The following is an 18,644-nucleotide window of genomic DNA, read 5'->3' on the forward strand; positions in this document are numbered from 1 at the left end:
ATCCGGTTTTTTTGCAATTTTTGCATTAAAACCCGGATATATATATATATATATTTTTTTTTCAGATTTTAAAACTCCAAAAACTATATATATAGCACTTTAAAAAAAAAAAATCTGATATCTTATTTCAATTGCCCAATTTGTTTTAAAAAATAATTTAAACACATTTTATAAGTTAAAAAAAAAAGTAAATTAAAGAACAAAATAAATAAAAATGCAAAAATAGATAATATTTTTGTTTACATCTCAATGCAAAACATAAATTTACAAAGAACAAAATAAATACTAATACATTACAACTAATTAAACTAATACAATCCATTACAAAGAACAAAATAAATAATAATACATTAAAATACAATGCTCTTCACATCAACAGGTAGCTGATCCAACCTGCCATCTCCAACCTACAGTTGTTTCAGATATACATCGACACCAAATAGTTCTTGAGCACATCAACTGAGTTTAGGGGACTGGAAAGATAAAATAAAAAAAGAGTCAATATCACAATTAATATTAGTACTGATATTGTTCTTGTCACTTTGTTGATGGTAAAAGCACTTTAATGTCTAATGTCTTTACGTACTTGCAAGTCTTGAATGTCATGCTAAGGACAAAAAGACCATTGGGCTTAGATGCAACTTCATCGATTATAGACCACAATGAAATTTGTAGTGTCACATTGGTCCACCAGAAAGTTTGAAAGTACCATCTCTTTGTATCAGTTTGGCCTACAGTCTCAGAGAAAGGTATAAAGTTTAACTCCCAACTGATAAACATAAAAAACTGATCATAGTTCATCACAAATAGTGACAGAAACATATCTACGTGTTCGATCTGATTGGAACCAATTCTTAACTCTTTCAACTGCATATATATATTTAAACCAGAAAGGAGAAGAAGAACAAGCAACAAGCCAACAGATATAATATATTCTACTATATTACTAATCTTTATTGCTGTCCCTGATGCCCATCTCAATCATTGAAGTCCACCCAGAAAATTTTGATTCAGCAAAGACATAATTCAACAAATATAGCAGCAAGTAAGTTTCATGCAAGATCACATTGCCCAAAACAGATAGCTATACTAACCTATCATTGGAAGCAAACTAGATAGCTATACTAACCTATCAACAGCATTTCTTCACTGCAAAATATTCCCAGAAGCAATTTGCTCAAGAACTTTTTGAACGCACTGACTATCTTTGCTCCTGGTAAATCATTAATACAGTGAGATTTTAAACCGAACAGACTATAAATTTGTTTCTGCCACAAAGTATTAGAATATAAAAAGAATAGAAAAAATACACTGAGCAGTATTCTGCTATGAGCATAACAACAGCTCTGGCTGTGCCATCCCGCTCGTCTAGAAAATACACTGAGCAGCCTCGGGCATCTGTTGAAAAGATTTCCACCAGTGCCATAACCAAATATCCAATCTGTTGAAAAGATTTTCAAGTTTAATTAACAAACAGTAAATCCTAAATGCAAATAAGATACATGTATTCAAGATAGCATAATATACTTACAGTTACAAAAGGTTTGTCAAATGTGTTGAACCACTAAATTAAGTTGCTGAAGTTGAAGGAAGAGGGTTACCTTTAGAAGAAAAAAATTTAGAGGTTAAGTTAAATGGATAAACTAGCAATAAAAAATCAAAATTAACAAATAAAAGCATTTACCTTCGATGGCAACGTCTTCTACATGCTCCTCCACCTCCCAAGAACTAAGTGGTTCACAACTCAACCAATTTTGCGTACAGATTAGTGCTTGGACAGTCTCCGGTGCTAATGAGCTTCGGTATGGGTCTATTACACGTCCACCGGTGCTAAATGCGGACTCGGATGCAACGGTCGAAATAGGAATAACCAATATATCACGTGCGATCTCCGCAAGGATGGGATATCTAAATGAATTCCTCTTCCACCAATCCAAAATATCAAACTCGAGTACTTTTGGTTCAATCACATTCGACAAATACCTCTCTAAGTCTGAGCTAAATACCGCATTGTTTTGCCCCTCAAGATATTGATCTAGAGATGTATCAAAATCTTCATATTCCAAGTCGTCACCAATGATACTTGAGGAACTTGAAACTTGTGCCATATTTGATCTTCCACTATCTAGCCCATAAAACTTGTGATATTGCTCAATCAAACGATTCATGAGCAATCTTACATTGGCCTCAATTCTATCTCCACATTCATCCCCTTTGCACTTTTTTAACCAATATGACAAGGCTGTGATCTTATATCGAGGGTCAAGGACAAAAGCTACATAAACAATCATGTTCATTTTATTCATATTCCCCCAATATTTATCAAACTTAAGTTTCATATTAGACGCCATCTTCCTCAACAAATCATCCTCACTCTGACCCATTTTGTTCAAATTGTGCTCAATTGTAGAAATTTGTTGAAATAACATATTAGAAGTCACGTAAGATGAGCCGGAGATTTTCAAAGTGGCATCATAAAAAACTTTGATGCCAATTTTGATCAACATAATGACATGTGACACAAATATAATTCTTGTTTTGCACCGATGTCCATATATCGGTGGTCAAACAAACTCTTTGATTACTCAACAAAGCCTTCAACTTTTGCTTCTCCTCCTTATATAAACCAATACACTCTTTTTGGAAGGTGGTTCGGGATGACAAGTTGTGTCTAGGCTCTAAATAACCCAAGAGTTTAACAAATGCCGGATGCTCTATAACCTTGAATGGCAATTCACACTAGATAAACAAATTAGAAATCATCCCCTTTAATTTTTCACGGTCATATTGTCCTAACATTTGAGGACTAGATCCTCTACCATCCATTCTAACTCCAATGTGTGATGGTGATTTATCCTTCTCAAGATTTTTATCCCGTCTAATGGGAGACTCCGGACAAGAATATCCTAGGTGGTGCGACATTGATGAAATACCATTTTTATAATGGCATCCATAAATCTTGAAACAATAATTGCATTGAGCTTTCGGTGCAATGGGATCAACGGGTTCAATCCTTGTAAAATGATCCCATACATGAGATTGGTTGGTAGCCTTCTTGGCTCTTTTTGGCTTTGGGGGGAGAGATGGAGCGGGCCCAAGGTTTGGGGTATTTATGGAGGAAGGCACTAAAGGACTAGTGTCTTCCTCCATGTCTAATGAAATATGAGCTGAACTAGAACCACCAATACTATCACTAAAACTACCTTCCATCTGTTTTAAGCATGAGAAAAGATAAAGAAATATAATAAAAATCAAATCAGCAACAATACAAATATATATATATATATATATATATCCAAATAAACACAAACAAAGATATCCTCTGGAGAGTACAGTGCTGAAAAAACGCCTAGCTATGGGAAAGAAACATTGGAAGAATTCTTTAAGAGAGTACTGAGGGAGGGGATGGAAGGTCAGGAATATTAGGGGAGCAAACAATTTTCTGAAGTTTCCCAATTCATCATGTAATATTCAAAAGCACATTTGGATTAACCAGTTTTGGGATACTGACTGTTTTTGTTACGTAGTGCATATATCCTTAGTGGCAGAAAGATTCCCTTTAAAAAAGAGTTTTTGGTCAAAAGCTTCAGAAAAATCTTATTTTTTTGGCAGCTGAGTTCATTTTGCCGCATGCAAGTGAATCAAAGTTTTACTTGGTAAAAATAAAAGAAAATAATTTACAAGAATTTCATTCTGAGTAGAATTTACAAAAAAATACACAACTAAAAAAAGGGGACCACCATGGCCTAAACTACCTTAGCCTTTAAATCAAACTTGGCTTGCTTTTTGACCTTAAAAACATCATCATGCCTAATCCAAATTTAACAACTTATTCACATATGCCAAGACACCTAAAACATGCATTTCTCAAATCCATAAACTTGAAAATTCAAAGAATCACACAAAACATCAAGATCGGGTCAAACCAAACCTAATCTTGGTGTCTTTAGCCTTTCACTTGCATTTTGACACCAAGGACTCCAAAAGTTCACAATTCCTAACCTTTAACATGCTAATCACTCAAAATTAGTGGATAACACCCATGACATAGCAACAAAATCAATTTTGTCATGAATAACAATTGGGTTGCACATAAATCCTTGAACCCGAAACATAAACATGCTTGACCTTGAACAAAATGGCTAAATCCCTAAGTCTCATGCATATATTCTAGCAACAACACATCCATACATTTCTTACACATGCCTTCACTTGGTATAAGCACCATACTCTACATATCTTAGCAAATCACAACATCAAAGAAACCAAATAGTCAAGAGCCTCCAAAGTAACTTCAATGCTACCTCTAACAAACCCAGAACGAATAACAGAGCGTATAGGTGCAAAATCGCAAACCCAAATGGCAAACCCTAAACAGATCTTGAGAGATCAACACTGTAAATTAGAGCCAAAATTTTGCTAAACAGAGAGATTCAACTAGCAAAACATCCAAATTCGTAAATCACAAGCCAAGCAATGTGTAAATCAGAAAAGAGATTACATCATGCGAAAATCAAACGTAAACCCAGAAAAAGGAATCCACCCAAATCGAGAGAGAAAGAGAGAGATTAACATACCTTAAGTTTCAAGACAGAGACAGAAAATTTGCTATGCAATCGCCACGGGCCCTAGGGTTCTTGAGAGTCTACGAGCGTGAGAGAAGACGAGTGCGAGTGAGAGAAGACGAGATTCGATCGAGAGAGACCGGGTTACGTTTCAAAATCAAAATGTGAGGAGAAACGGTGTCGTTTCGGGGAAAAAAAATCATTAACCGGGTGTATAACCCGGTTACGGATTACCAGGTTATAAAACCGGATCCGTAACCGGATCCGGGTTTATAACAACCGCCCGGGTGTAATCCAGGCGGATAACCGCCCGGATTCACCTGGATCCGGATTTCCGGTCCGGATGCACACCCCTAGGCTGGACTACCACAATCCCTGTTTACCACCATCCCTACCGCGTACACCATAGACAGGAATCACAGGCAGGACTTTACCACCGTCCATGCTTACCATTATCCATACAGTTCTTTTTTCCTCTCTTTCAATCTATCATAGCACTGTAGGCAGGAATAACAAACGGGACTCTACCACCATCTCTACTAACCACCATCGCTACGGCGTGCATCGTAGGCGGGAATCAAAGATGGGACTACCACTATCCCTACAGCTCCCACTGTAGGAGGGGATCGTAGGCGAGACTACCATCATCCCTGTTTACCACCATCCCTACTGCGTGCACTATAGGTAGGAATCACATACGGAACTCTACCACCATCCCCACATGTCCTTTTTCCTCTCTCTCTCAATCATTTCAATTCATTCATTACAAACATACCAGATATCCTTTCTCACATGAAAACCCCGTTTTCATTTCCGACACATGAACATGCATGAACACAAAGATTAATACCAAGACATCAAACACCACATATATGATATACAAACATGACATAAAATCAACAAACATAAACCAATTCAATAACCAATCTTCTCCTCCAATCCAGCCGACCCCCATATTCATCGGACTCCAAGTCAGGCACAACCAACCAACCCCCATACTCATTGGACTCCAAGTTAGGCACAACCAACCAACCAACCAGCCAAATTGCAATAAATACGTTAGACCAAATATATATTTAAATCTCAAAATGATTCTTTGGAAAATTACTTACAATGACGAAAGGCAACTCTGGAAGATTAAGGCAACGCTAAAAGAGGCGGAGCAATGTTTTACAAGGAGTGGCTGTTGGTCTCAAAACTGGAAATTTTGAAGGGGGAGCTTTGCTGGCTATGGAAGGGCATGAAGGAGCTAAGGAAGGTGCTGGAAGGCAGGTGGTGGCGGCTTGGAGCAGTGGGTGGTGGCGCACAGTGGAGATCGGCCAAGAAGAGTGGTGAGAGGCCATGGAAGAGTGAGAGAAGGTGGAGGCTCGACTTTGGGAGGCTAAGGGAGACTCACTGGGGAGAGGGGAAGCTGATGCTGGTAGTGCGATGGCTAGATAGTGGTGAATGGCGGCCGAAAGTGGAGAAAATGGTGGGGGTTCATGGGCTTCGCTAGAGCAAATGGCGATGAGTTAGGGGCTGAGCTTGGTGGAGGATCTTGGCTGGCGAAAGAGGAAGCTATGGTGGTGGTGGTTACGCTGTTGGGCAGCACACAGTGTCGCAGTAAATTTATAGCCCATTCGAGCTCTACATGGCTAAGAGAGAGAATGAAAGGGTGTGGGGGTGGTGGCCAGGGTGGTGGAGGCGATGGGCTGGGTGGTGGCGCACAGCGACGCTGAGGGTAGTGAGAGAGAGATGCACGGGAGGGTGAGGGAGAGGGGTCGTGCAGGAAAGCATGGTAGAAAGGGAAAGAAGAAGAAAAAAAAAAGAAGAAAAGGAGAAAAAGGAAAGGGAAAGTGATTGGCTCCAAGGTGGACCGAGTTTTAAAAATCTTTTACAAGTTCCAGATGGTGCAATCATAAGATCGAGAGCTAAAAAAGTCAAGAAAACTATGCAAGGATGGGTGTAATTCACTTGGGATGAAGCTAACAAGACTCTAACATTCAAGATGGGCTTGATGGAAGGAGATGTAGTCTTGATCCATTTGATGCAAGCTATGGAAGAGTGCAACATGACTTAAGATTTAAAGATTTATTATTTGGGACTATTGTTATGTTTATGTAAATGAAGGTCTTGTACTTGTTTATTTCATTAAAATTACTTATTTTATTAGTCATAGAAATTAGCTAGAATAATTGGACTTGACGATGCTTGGCTCACATATATTTTATTTTGTTGAATTAGGATTTCAAGAGGGTTACTGTATACGAGTTACTGTAGCGGTACTATAGCAGTGCACTATTCACTTAGGGGTATTTGTGGAAGATGGAGATTTATTTTGGTTAGGATTTTAATTAGGTTTTGGTTTAAATACTCTTTGTAGCGTCATTTTAACAATTTTATGAAACTTTATGAAATTTGGTAATTATTTCATTGTGAGTTGAGTTTTATCTTATCTTGTTCTTCATTGAACTTTTGAACTTATCAAAGATAAATCACAACTTTTGTGGCGTTCCTCCTTTGTAATTTGGGTTCTTGAGACAGGTTATTCAACGGGTCTAGAGTTTAATATAGTCTTGGTTCTTGAACTGAGTTCCTCAATAGGTCTAGATTCTTATATCCATTGACTTGATTTTGGCTTTCTTAAGTGAGTTTTCAAATTGATTGTGGGTTCAAGGGATTCCAATTCCACGGCTTCATATCATTTGGTATTCAAAGCAAGGTTTTCATTCAAGTCTAATTCTATATTTTAATTCTTGCATTTTTAATTTAATTCTAGGGCTTCATTGTTCTAGGGTTGCAAAAAAAAAAAAGTGCAAAATTTCCTTGTTCCTCTAGGGCTGCCGAATTATACTCTATCATTAGGGTTCTTTGTGTTTTGGTCTTGGGCTGTCATATTAATTAGGGGCCAAAAATTGCATCATCTAGGGTTTCTTGAATCTCTAAGCTTGTCAATTGTTTGGAGTGCCATTTCATTGATTCTCCTCTATTTCCTTGTCAATTTGGGTGTGTTTGAATTTAATTATTTGATTGTCACAATTGAATATTTCTGTTTGTGATTGAATTAGTGAGGAAAGAAAATAAAATAAAGGAAAAGAAAAATTTGGAAAAAAAAAAAAAGAGAAATAAAAGGATTTTGAGTATAGTTGTTTGAAATACTTAAAATCTGAAAATTGAGTGATTTGGCATTGATTGAGCTTTATTATCAAAGGGGCTGAATACATCTTTCTAGTTGGTGTCTTGTTTTGTAATTACTTTTTTCCTCGTATAAATTCCTTGAGTTTCATGTCATTTTATTCCTTCCTTATTTGTTGTTCTTTTTTTTGGATCTAATTACTAGTTGGAATAATACAATATTGTATTATCTTGATTTAATTCAACTAGTTCTTAAAGAACTTGAGCGGGAAAACTATTGAGGTAAAAGGCAAGATAGTGTGAGATTATTATCGAAAAAAAGTCAATTAAAAATGAAATACGAGCGGAGTGCTACTATTTGAGTGTAAGCATGTAAGGGAGTGTGTGAGGTTTTCCACTAACATTCTTTTGTGCAGCGCATTACGATGTCTCACAAGAGGGACTCATCACCCAAGGGGGTAGCAGACAATTCATTATTTGTGTTGCAATCCATGCAACATAAGTTTTTTGAATGCTTGAATTTGGCGTTGGGGGAAGTGAGTGATAGGATAGATCAATGAGGTGCAGTGATTAGAAATCTGTAAGGTGGGAGAAATACGAGTAGACGTGAGTCTAGTATTGAGAACATATATGAGTATGAAGAATATGGTCAGTCTCTTATTGCTAGGTGCGCGCTCAATGCACAAATTAAGATGGATGATACAGAGTAGTAGAGAGAGAACATTTTTCATACTAGATACCACATCAACAACAAGGTATGTAGTATGATCTTTGATGGAGGAAGTTGTACAAATATGGCTAGCACTACTTTAGTTGAGCAATTAAATTTACCTACCTTGAAAGCCCTAAACCATACAAGCTGCAATGGTTAAATGATTGTGGGGAGATTAGGGTAAATAAGTAAGTGTTAGTTTCTTTTTTAATTGGGAAGTACAATGATGAGGTGCTTTTTAATGTAGTACCTATGCATGTTGGCCATATCTTGTTGGTGAGGATGTTGCAGTATGATAGGAGGGTGATCCATGATGGGTCGAAAACATAAATAACTTTGTAAAGGATGACAAAACAATCAAGTTTGCTCCTTTAAATACAAAACAGGTCCATCAGGACCAACTGAAGTTGAAAAGTGAGGTTGATCAAAAAGGAAAGAGAGAAAGTGAGATTGATAAAAAAAAAAAAAAAAAAAGAGAATAAAAGTGAGGTCGAGTGAAAAGGAAAGAGTGGGAGTGAGATTGAGGAAGAAAGAAATAGTGAGACCGAAAAGGATGAAGAGAGAAAAATGAGAGAGAAAAAAATATAAGGGTGAGGCTGAAACTCAAGGAAAAAAAGAAAAAGAAAAAGAATGAGTTGAAAAACAATTGTGAGGCCGAGATGTTGAAAAAGAGAGTGAAAAGGAAAAAACAAAGAGTGAAAGAAAAAATGAGAGTGAAAAGAAAAATGAGAGTGAAAAGTAAAGCGAGAGTGAAGAAAGTAAGACAGAAAAAAAGAGAGAAGTGAGTTTTTATGCTATGACAAATTTTAATACTAACGAATTTAATGAATCTTTGTCTAGTGTTGTTATTTTTTTGTTTCAGGGATATGAGGTAATGATTCCTAATGGTGTGTTAAGTGGATTGCCACTTATTAGAGAGATAGAGCATTACATTAATTTTGTGTCAGGTACGACAATCCCTACTCTACCTTTCTTTAAAGACCATGAGTCCTTGATGCACTTGAAAGGACAAGGTAAGTTGACTAGGATGCATGCCAAGTGGGAGGAATGTATTGAGACTGAGGAGAGAGGGAATGATGGGCTTCAAAGTGGACCGAGTATTAAAGATCATTTACAAGTTTCAGATGTGGCAATTACAAGATCAAGAGCTAAGAAAGTCAAGGAAATTATGCAAGGATGGGTGCAATTCACTTAGGATGAAGCTAACAAGACTCCAACATTCAAGATAGACTTGAAGGAAGGAGAATTAGTTTTGATCCATTAGATGCAAGCTATGGAAGAGTGCAACATGACTTAGGATTTAAGAATTTATTATTTGGACCTATTATTATGTTTATGTGATTGAAGGCCTTGAACTCGTTTATTTCACTAAAAGAGTTTATTTTATTAGTCTAGAATAATTGGGCTTGAGGATGCTTGGCCCACATATGTTTTATTTTGTTGAACTAGAGTTTCAAGAGGGTCTATAAAGTAGTAGGTTGTAAGTTCAATGAACTTCAAGGATAGATTTATGGAAATTTCACCAAAGGTTTAAGGTTTTGCAAACTTTAGGAAATGAGTTGTCATTATTTAATGTTTTAGATTTTTAAAGTTTCGGGAGTCGATTGTTTTGTTATCGGAAATAAGTTCATTGATCTAACAAATTCTGGAAAATGAATTTTGCATAATTCAAGGTTTTAGGATTGTAGATTTGAAGGACCTATTTATAAATTGATTTGAGTTTTTAGTTTCGTAGGTTTGGCGTGCTAGCTTGATTTATTTTGGAGATTGATTAGGTTGTAATCAATAAAATGGGGTTGATTATAGTTGAATTTTCAAGGAGAATATTTCTTTGGGGATTGAAGGTATTGATTTAGTTTGTGTAATTCTCTGAGGATTAAAGATTTGGATCGAATTTGGGAAAATAATTCTTATAGCTCGAGGTTATAGTGGCAGGTTTTAGGATTGATCCATATCAAGTTTGAGGATATTAGATGGTGCGGATTTAAGAAATGATTATTTTTGGTTTTGAGAGTATAGGTCTGGATGATGAAGATAGTATGAATGGATGACTTGTACGTTGGAGGAGTATTGATTTTGATTAAGGATGCATGAGATCGATGCGTAACAGTTGAGAGTGTGTGGATTTGGAGTGTACAAGTCCTTGTTTCATTTTGACTTGGAAGAAGTGGTTTGGTAGGTGTTAAATTATGAGAACATAATTTTATACATGTGGCAAATTATCAGAATGCGCAATAAGTGTGATATTTTTTGAAAATTGGGTTCAAATTTTGTGCTGATTTTGAGAAATTAGTGGTGACTTGAAGTTTTAGTGGGAGATTAATCATTTGGTTGTACAAATTATGTTTATTGATGGCTTACTTTGGAAGTGGCTATTAGGTTACCAAGGTGTAGTATACAATGAAGGTTTCAAGGTTATAGCATAGGAGTCGATTGAGGTTAGTACAGTTTATTGTAGGAAAATAATAATTATTGGAATTTACTGGGTTTTATAAAAGGTTCTTGTGCAAGTGGAGATTTCGGATGACATGGCTTCCTTAGGAGTTCTAGACGTGATGTGCCATTGGGGTTCTAGTGCGAATATGATCGCCTATAGGAGTAGATTTGGGAGAGCATTACTCATGCTTGTATGGGAATAGTTGTTGGTATGTTTTTTCAATTGTTCTGAGTTGTATCTTGTATCCTGCTTGGTGTTGATGTTTGACCTCACAAATTTCATGAACGAAATTTATTTTTAAAGGGGGAGGATGTGATACCCTGTATTTTAGTGTATTTTTATTGAATGAGTATTTTAATTGATTTAAAAAATTAGTTCTCTTATTTTGAATTTATCGAATTTTCATTGGATTTATTTTATGATTTTTAATTTGTGAAATTTATTTTGATGTGCTTTCTTAATATTAACTATTTTTTGCATTTAAAATGCTCTTTATTTTAAATTAGTCTTTTGTTAGATTTTATCATTTTATTTTATTAAGTCACCGTATTTAAATTATTTTATTTAACTCGCCGTTTTAAAATTTATTTTCGTTGGATTAGTTTGAGACCTTGAGTTGGAAAAGGCTGGACCTCATTTATTTTCCTTACTTGTTCTTTTTCCCTCTTTTTCTTTTCCCTTTTCTCTTTCTTCTTTCTTTTTCTCCTCTCTATTTCTTCCCCAACCCGCACATACCGCCTTCTTCTTCTCTCCCTCGTCTGTTTCTTCTCCTCCAACCAGCGTTGCCGTGCATGGACCGTGGCTATCATCGCCGCTCCCACTTGGTTCCCCTCCGGCCGATGAACACCCCCACCCATTTTCAACCCACCCCGTGCCGCCGTTAGCCATCACGCATGGTTGGAAGCCATGGCCTCTTTTTCTTCCTACTTTGTCGTGCGCCTCCCATTGCTATCACCGCTACTCCCATTCTCTTCCCCACTAGCCGGCGACCTCGACCCTTTGTTTTCAGCCCCTCTCACGCCGCCAAACTCCTCAACACAAGGCTGTAAGCCACACGGCTTTTGTGCTCTAGCGCCGCCGTTGCTCCACCATCCTTTTCACCACTTCATCATCGGTCCTCCAGCAACCCAAACCACCATTCCCCAGCCCCGATTTGCCACCAGTGAAGCCCAGCGATCTCACTTTCTGATTTAACCTTTTTGGCTTTCGACTGCTTTCTACGCCGCCACCAATGGCCAACCACCACCACCATTAGCTTCACCAACACCCCTAAGCCCTACCCTAGCATTTCCTAGTCTTCGTTTGTCTTCGTTCAAATTTGGATATTTTGAGACCCACGGCCATAGTGCATTTTGCATTGTGACGTTGCTTTGTTGACGCCTTTTGCAGCTCATTGATCCTCCAAAAATTATATTATAGTGTGGTAAGTATTTTCTGAATAACTTTTGAGATTTAAATATATTTTGCATTAACAATTGTTCTATGAAATTGGTTGGTTGTGTCAGACTGGGTCTGAGGAGTCAGGGGTCGGTTGGAATGAAGAACATAGTTGTTTGTGTGATTGGTTGATGTTGCGATTTGTTGATTGTTGGTTGTTGGATATTTGTTTCGTGTCCTATATTGCATAGTGCATGCATGTTCTTGTTTGCAAAATGAAAATTGGGTTTTCACATAATGGCATGCATATTCATGTGTATATTTGAAAATTGGGTTTTTATGCGAGAAATGATTTTGGGTGTGTTTGAAATGAATGGATTGAACGGTGTAAGAGAGAGTTACTATAGGGATGGTGGTAAGGAAGGACGGTGGTAGAGTCCCGCCTGTGATTCTTGCCTATGGTGCACGTGGTAGGGATGGTGGTAAGCAAGGATGGTGGTAGAGTCCCGCTTATGATTTCCATCTACGATGCACGCAGTAGGGATGTTGGTAGAGTCCTGCCTATGATTCCCGTCTACAGTGCTTTGATAGATTGAAAGAGAGCTAAAAGGAACTGTAGGGATGGTGGTAAGCAAGGACGGTGGTAGAGTCCCGCCTATAATTCCCGCCTACGGTGCACGCGGTAGGGATTGTGGTAGAGTCTTGCCTACGATTCCCACCTACAGTTTTAATTAGATATTTGGGTCATTTTCTGGTAAAATTGCAAGATTTGATGTTGGGCCATTTTCTAGAAAAATGGCGGATGTTTTAATGGACTGTATATGTTTTTGGGTCAAATTGAGATTTTGGCGTATGTTGGAAAAATATTCATTTTTGGGGAAAATGATTTTTGGGTTTCGTGCATTTGCCATCATGTGCATGCATATTATTATTGTATGAATGTATTTTTATCTTGCGGGCTGTTTGGATTATTACTTACCTGTGGTGCCGTTTCTTAGTGCCGTAGATTTTGTTGTAGATAAGGATGTAGAGCCTTAGGATGCGGCTCCGTAGGAGGAGTGATCAGGGATCACTTTCTTGTGGGTTGGGATTTATATGCTGGTTTTGGTTATTATATTTTGGTTTAATTATTTTTTTCATTAGATAATTGTAATACTTTTGTAAAGTTTGTATTTAATTGAATTTGTATTTAAACAATTATAGTACTTAGTTGACCGACTTTAACTGTTCCGCTTTATTTTTGTTGTACACTTTTTGCATATGCACATACTTAACACTTAGTGATGGGATGCTTGACCTGTGTTGTCATCATCCCGATACCTCGATTTCCACAAGTCAGTACGTGGGAGTAGGAGGCATCACTTGAGCACTCAAACGTACTCTTATATGCTAATAAATTAATAATGCTAAGAAGAACATATTAATGGCCATAAATAGGATTCATTCTAATAACTATCTATCTTCTCTCACTTAATTGAGACGTCAAATTTATATACAAGTTTGAATGGATCTTGATCTTTCTATACATGAGAGCCAAATCAATATTCTTGAGATCAATGTCTACTGCCGGTATAAATATTTCGAGCAGTTATAAATGTTAAAAGACACACTTATGTATTTAGCTCTCTCCCACGTGAAACCTTCAAGTCAGGGGAAGTGTATTATAGAATTGCTTCCATATTTTTTCATATGTTAAGCCAAACCAAATTCAACATTTATTATTGTTAGTATAATTAAATTTTTTGATAATTTTAAATACTGATCAATTACTACTATAATTTCTATGTAATATTGTCCTTGTATATATCACCCGAGGGATACGGTGCATTATTAATTTATATACAAAACATGGAGAAAAGGCGACTCCTTCTCCCTCCCTCTCTCGTAAAAAATCAATGGCTCCAGTCTAATTTTTGAATGAGGAGAATGAGGCATCGACATCCTCCTCCTAATCCTCCCTCTACTTCCCTTATTTCCCAGGTCAACTATCTTGTCTATCAATGTTTGTTTTGTTTAGTTTTATTTAACTTTCTTCAAGTTCAAAAAAGACAGATCTTCATGTTTTTGACAACTCCTGTGAGACACGCGTGGCATAAGTAGATTCTCAAGTCAAAAATCATTTGAAGGAAGGGATGATTTTGTGAAAATCACTGCATGTGGTTCTCACGCACTGCCCCCATCTGCACATGGTCCTCACACACCACCCCTTTTGGCAACTCTTCTCAACACATGCACAAGATTACTGGACTTGCCACCACCAGACCTTTCAGATCTGACCTTTGTGCCTGGAAAGAGACAAGTGCGTTGCCTTCATGGGCTTTCGCATATTCTGAAGTCTATCGGAGTTGGTCCAAACGGTAATCCATCCTTTTTCGCATCTATCTTACTGCTTTCCTTTTTGGTTTCCCTATTGTTAATTAAAATAAAAAAGAGTTCATCTCTCTGACATTTTTCTGTAGAGGTTGAATCATCTCTTTCTATGAAGGGTGAGGTTGAGTCTCTTATTTAGATAGAGAATGTTATCTATTGGATGTTTGTCTGTAGAAAGTATTAGCAATAGTGAAGACCAGACCAGTCATAAAAGTAAATAATGTACTAGTGAAGCTCTAAATGCATTATTTTAGTTTATGATGTCATGTTTGATATGGGGACATCCCAAAATTTATCCGGTTATCGATGTAAGTTTCTCTCATGAATGATGCAAGTTCCGCATGTAAGTAACCTCAGTGCTCGAACATCCATGTGACGTTCGGACATAAATTTTTTCACGTTCGAACATAAAGAAAATCATCACTTGTATCTATTGATGGTTTCTACAAATTGTCATAGAAAATGCTTTTTGGTGACAGTTGGTGGACTGTCACAATTTCCAAACCATCACTAAAAACTATTTCTGTTGTTGTGTGTATATTAATATTAAAATATTATATATGCATGCAGGTCATTTTGGATTCTTTTAGTCGTCAATAATGACTTGATTGATCATCATCTCCTTAGAGTGCTTGACCAAATCTCATTTTTCAATTAACGATTCTAGATCATGAATTTCTTATATATATATATATATATATATATTTGTTTCATTCTACTTATATATAATATGTGTTTTTGAATTGTTCAGCTGGATTTGAATGTTTACCAGCTAGTCCTTAATTGATAGGAAAACCTCTGCATGACGACCCATTACATGAGTACTGACAAACCAAAGCAAAAGCCTGGCCACTATCTTCTTTTCATATATACGTTTAATTTCTTCTCTAAGACAAGACCTTGGAAATCAGGTGAAAGTTGTCCTTAATTTGGCTAGAAGAAGCTTGGGGTAACATTTACACCTGATCAGCTGGCATTCTTAATGGCAGCTCGATCAATAAGGCAAGATTAGGTAGGAAGTCTATCAAAGCCAAAGAATTCGACGCTAACAAGTTCGGCCCCCAACCTCAATCAACTTTATATATAAGTCAACCTCAATCTAAGTCTTCAAATAGAGGAGTACTACAACCACAAAAAGATTACATAAAAGTAATCTCACAAACTGATGTGGCTTCATGTAATTCGTCAGATTTACTTTACAATAAAAATAACATTATAATCTGATAAATCACATCAATTTATTAGATTATTTTTATATATAGATATAAAACAGTGAGTTGCCGCTTATTCATTAGGTAGCATATTTAATGGAGCGGGGGAGTTGGCAATTTTGTAGACTATACGAATATTATTAAATTTTTAATAAAACTAATGGGAGTAATATAAATTTATCTCAAAGATATACACCGTAAAGATATCACGTAATATGGACTCAAATTTAATTTCTACAACTAATAAATCACATGAATATATGCATAAAGTATTTCCCAAAATATATATTTCAACCATTACGAAATTTAAACAAAATTTATACTAGAGAGTCACTTATCTTGTTTGCTAATCCAAATGCATTATTTTAGTTTATGATGTCATGTTTAATATGAGGACATCCCAGAATGTATTCGGTTATAGATGTAAGTTTTTCTGATAAATTAATGATGATAATTTTTCTTAAAAAAAAAATTATATACAAAACTGTGTCATATGATGAGTACTACTACTCAAAGTTAAAACTCAACGGCGGACAGCTTGTTTGATATATGGGTACTGCAAGTTCTCTGTGTGTTGATTCTCGTTTAGGTAGCTTATATTTTAATACAAAATAGTGATAAGACTGTTATGAAACTAAAAGAGAATTAATATTGTAAGAGAAAACGTTGTTATTCAATGCAGAACTTGATCATATACGAGTGAATGATACCCATATATATAGGAGTACAAAGGGGTTTATGCATAGCTTAAGTCATAATTGATGGTTAAAGATGGTCTTAATTGATTGCTAAAGATTGGTCTTAATTGATGGCTAAAAATGGTCTTAATTGATGGCTAAAGATGATTTTAACTGATAGCTAAAGATGGTTATACAAATCAGTTTATAACACTCCATATTTGGATGACCATACATAAAAAATATGTATCGTTAAGATCTTGCCAAGGAAAAACCCAGTGGGAAAAAAATCAATGGCGAAAGAAAAAGAGTACAACATTCATGTGTACTGCCAAGTGTTTTAAGATTGCCTCATTAAAACCTTGTAAAGGAAAACCCAGTGGGATAAAACCTTAGCGAAGGAAAAAAAGAGCACAAGTCTTCAAGACATTTACTCTCCCTGAAAAGTACATGATAATAGGTCTTCAAGTCTCTGCATTCCAATGTTCTGCACAATCTTCTTAAATGTTACAGTTGGTAATGCTTAAGTGAATAAATCTACCAAATTATCACTTGACAGTATCTGCTTGACATTAATTTCATATTTCTCCCGAAATTCATGGGTATAAAAGAATTTAGGTGAAATATGTTTGGTTCTATCACTTTTGATATATCCTCCTCTAATTTGAGTAATACAAGTAGCATTATTTTCGTATATAATTGTTGGGCTATCATTAATTACTAGAAGACTACACTTTTCTTGAATATGTTGAATCACTAATCTTAGCCAAATACATTCTCGACTTGTCTCATGAATTATAATGATCTCTGAGTGATTTGAAGAGGTAGTAGATAGTATTTGCTTGACAGATCTCCATGATATAGCAAAATTTCCATAAGTAAATACATATCCAGTTTGAGATCTACCTCTGTGTGGATCTGAAAGATAACCTGCATCTGCATATCCAACTAATTGTGGACTTAATCCATGTTGATAAAATAATCTCATATCAACCATACCTCGAAGGTATCGAAGGACATGTTTAATACCATTCCAATGTCTTCGAGTTGGTGCGGAACTATATATTGCAAGTAAATTAACTGAAAATGTAATATCAGACGGAGTGCAATTTGCAAGATACATCAAGGCTCCAATTGCACTAAGATAAGGTACTTCAGGATCAAGAATTTCTTTATCGTCTTCACAAGAACGAAATGGATCTTTCTGCACATCAAGTGATCGAACAACCATTGGAATACTCAGTGGATGAGCTTTGTCCATATAAAAGTGTTTTAAGACTTTATAATGAAATGTCTTTGCATTGATGCATCTCAATATTGTGCACCAACTCTTTAAATGATGCAGTTGGTAATGTTTTGGTAAACAAATTCGCTATATTAATTCAAGATCGTTTTAACATTAAATTCACTACTCTTCTGGAGTTGTGCTCTTATAGAGTTCTTGTGAATAACATAGTTAGTGGAGAAGTCATCAAAGTTAAGCTGCCAACCTCCATTTTCAACAAAAACGGTGGCCACCTTTTTAGACCAGACAAGCATCACAGGATTTTACAGCTCTTCTGGAGCTATTAGGTGCCGCATGGCTATGATGCTACATCTCTTGTCTCTTGTAGAGAGATGCTTCATGAGAGACCCTATGAAGTAATAGAGATACTTTGTCCTTCCTTTTACTCACCTGAGGATGTTGCTCTTATGATAGGAGCATAGATTCATTTTTCTGGAATGAGTTATTCTAATGTTGTTTCAGAATCAAGATTTCTTAGTGCTTAATATTCTGCCTCTGTTACAACCATGTCTCGAAGGTTATTGGCTAAAACGAATGAGGTCAACCAACTCAATAATTAAATACCTTAATTGTGTTAGAAGCTCTCTGCGAAGAGTCGTAAGAATAGGAAACTGAAGTCGGAGAATAAGACGTTAAAACAGTATGCCCGTGATCTTTAGCTACATATAGAGGATCTAGAAAGAGAATGGGGTCAAATACAGGATCAGTAGCAACGGATATTTGAATAAATCCAAAAACTTAGAGAATAAGGACAAACTGCATTTAATTTCGCTGCGGATATCTGAAAAAGTCCAACTTTTAAAAGAGTATGGGCAAGCTGATTTTTATTTTACGACCTAATAAATAACTGTAGGATATCTGTGTTTCGCATATCCTCTATCAATATATGTAATTTT

Source organism: Carya illinoinensis, chromosome 8 (genome assembly GCF_018687715.1).
Source record: "Carya illinoinensis cultivar Pawnee chromosome 8, C.illinoinensisPawnee_v1, whole genome shotgun sequence".
NCBI lineage: Eukaryota > Viridiplantae > Streptophyta > Magnoliopsida > Fagales > Juglandaceae > Carya > Carya illinoinensis.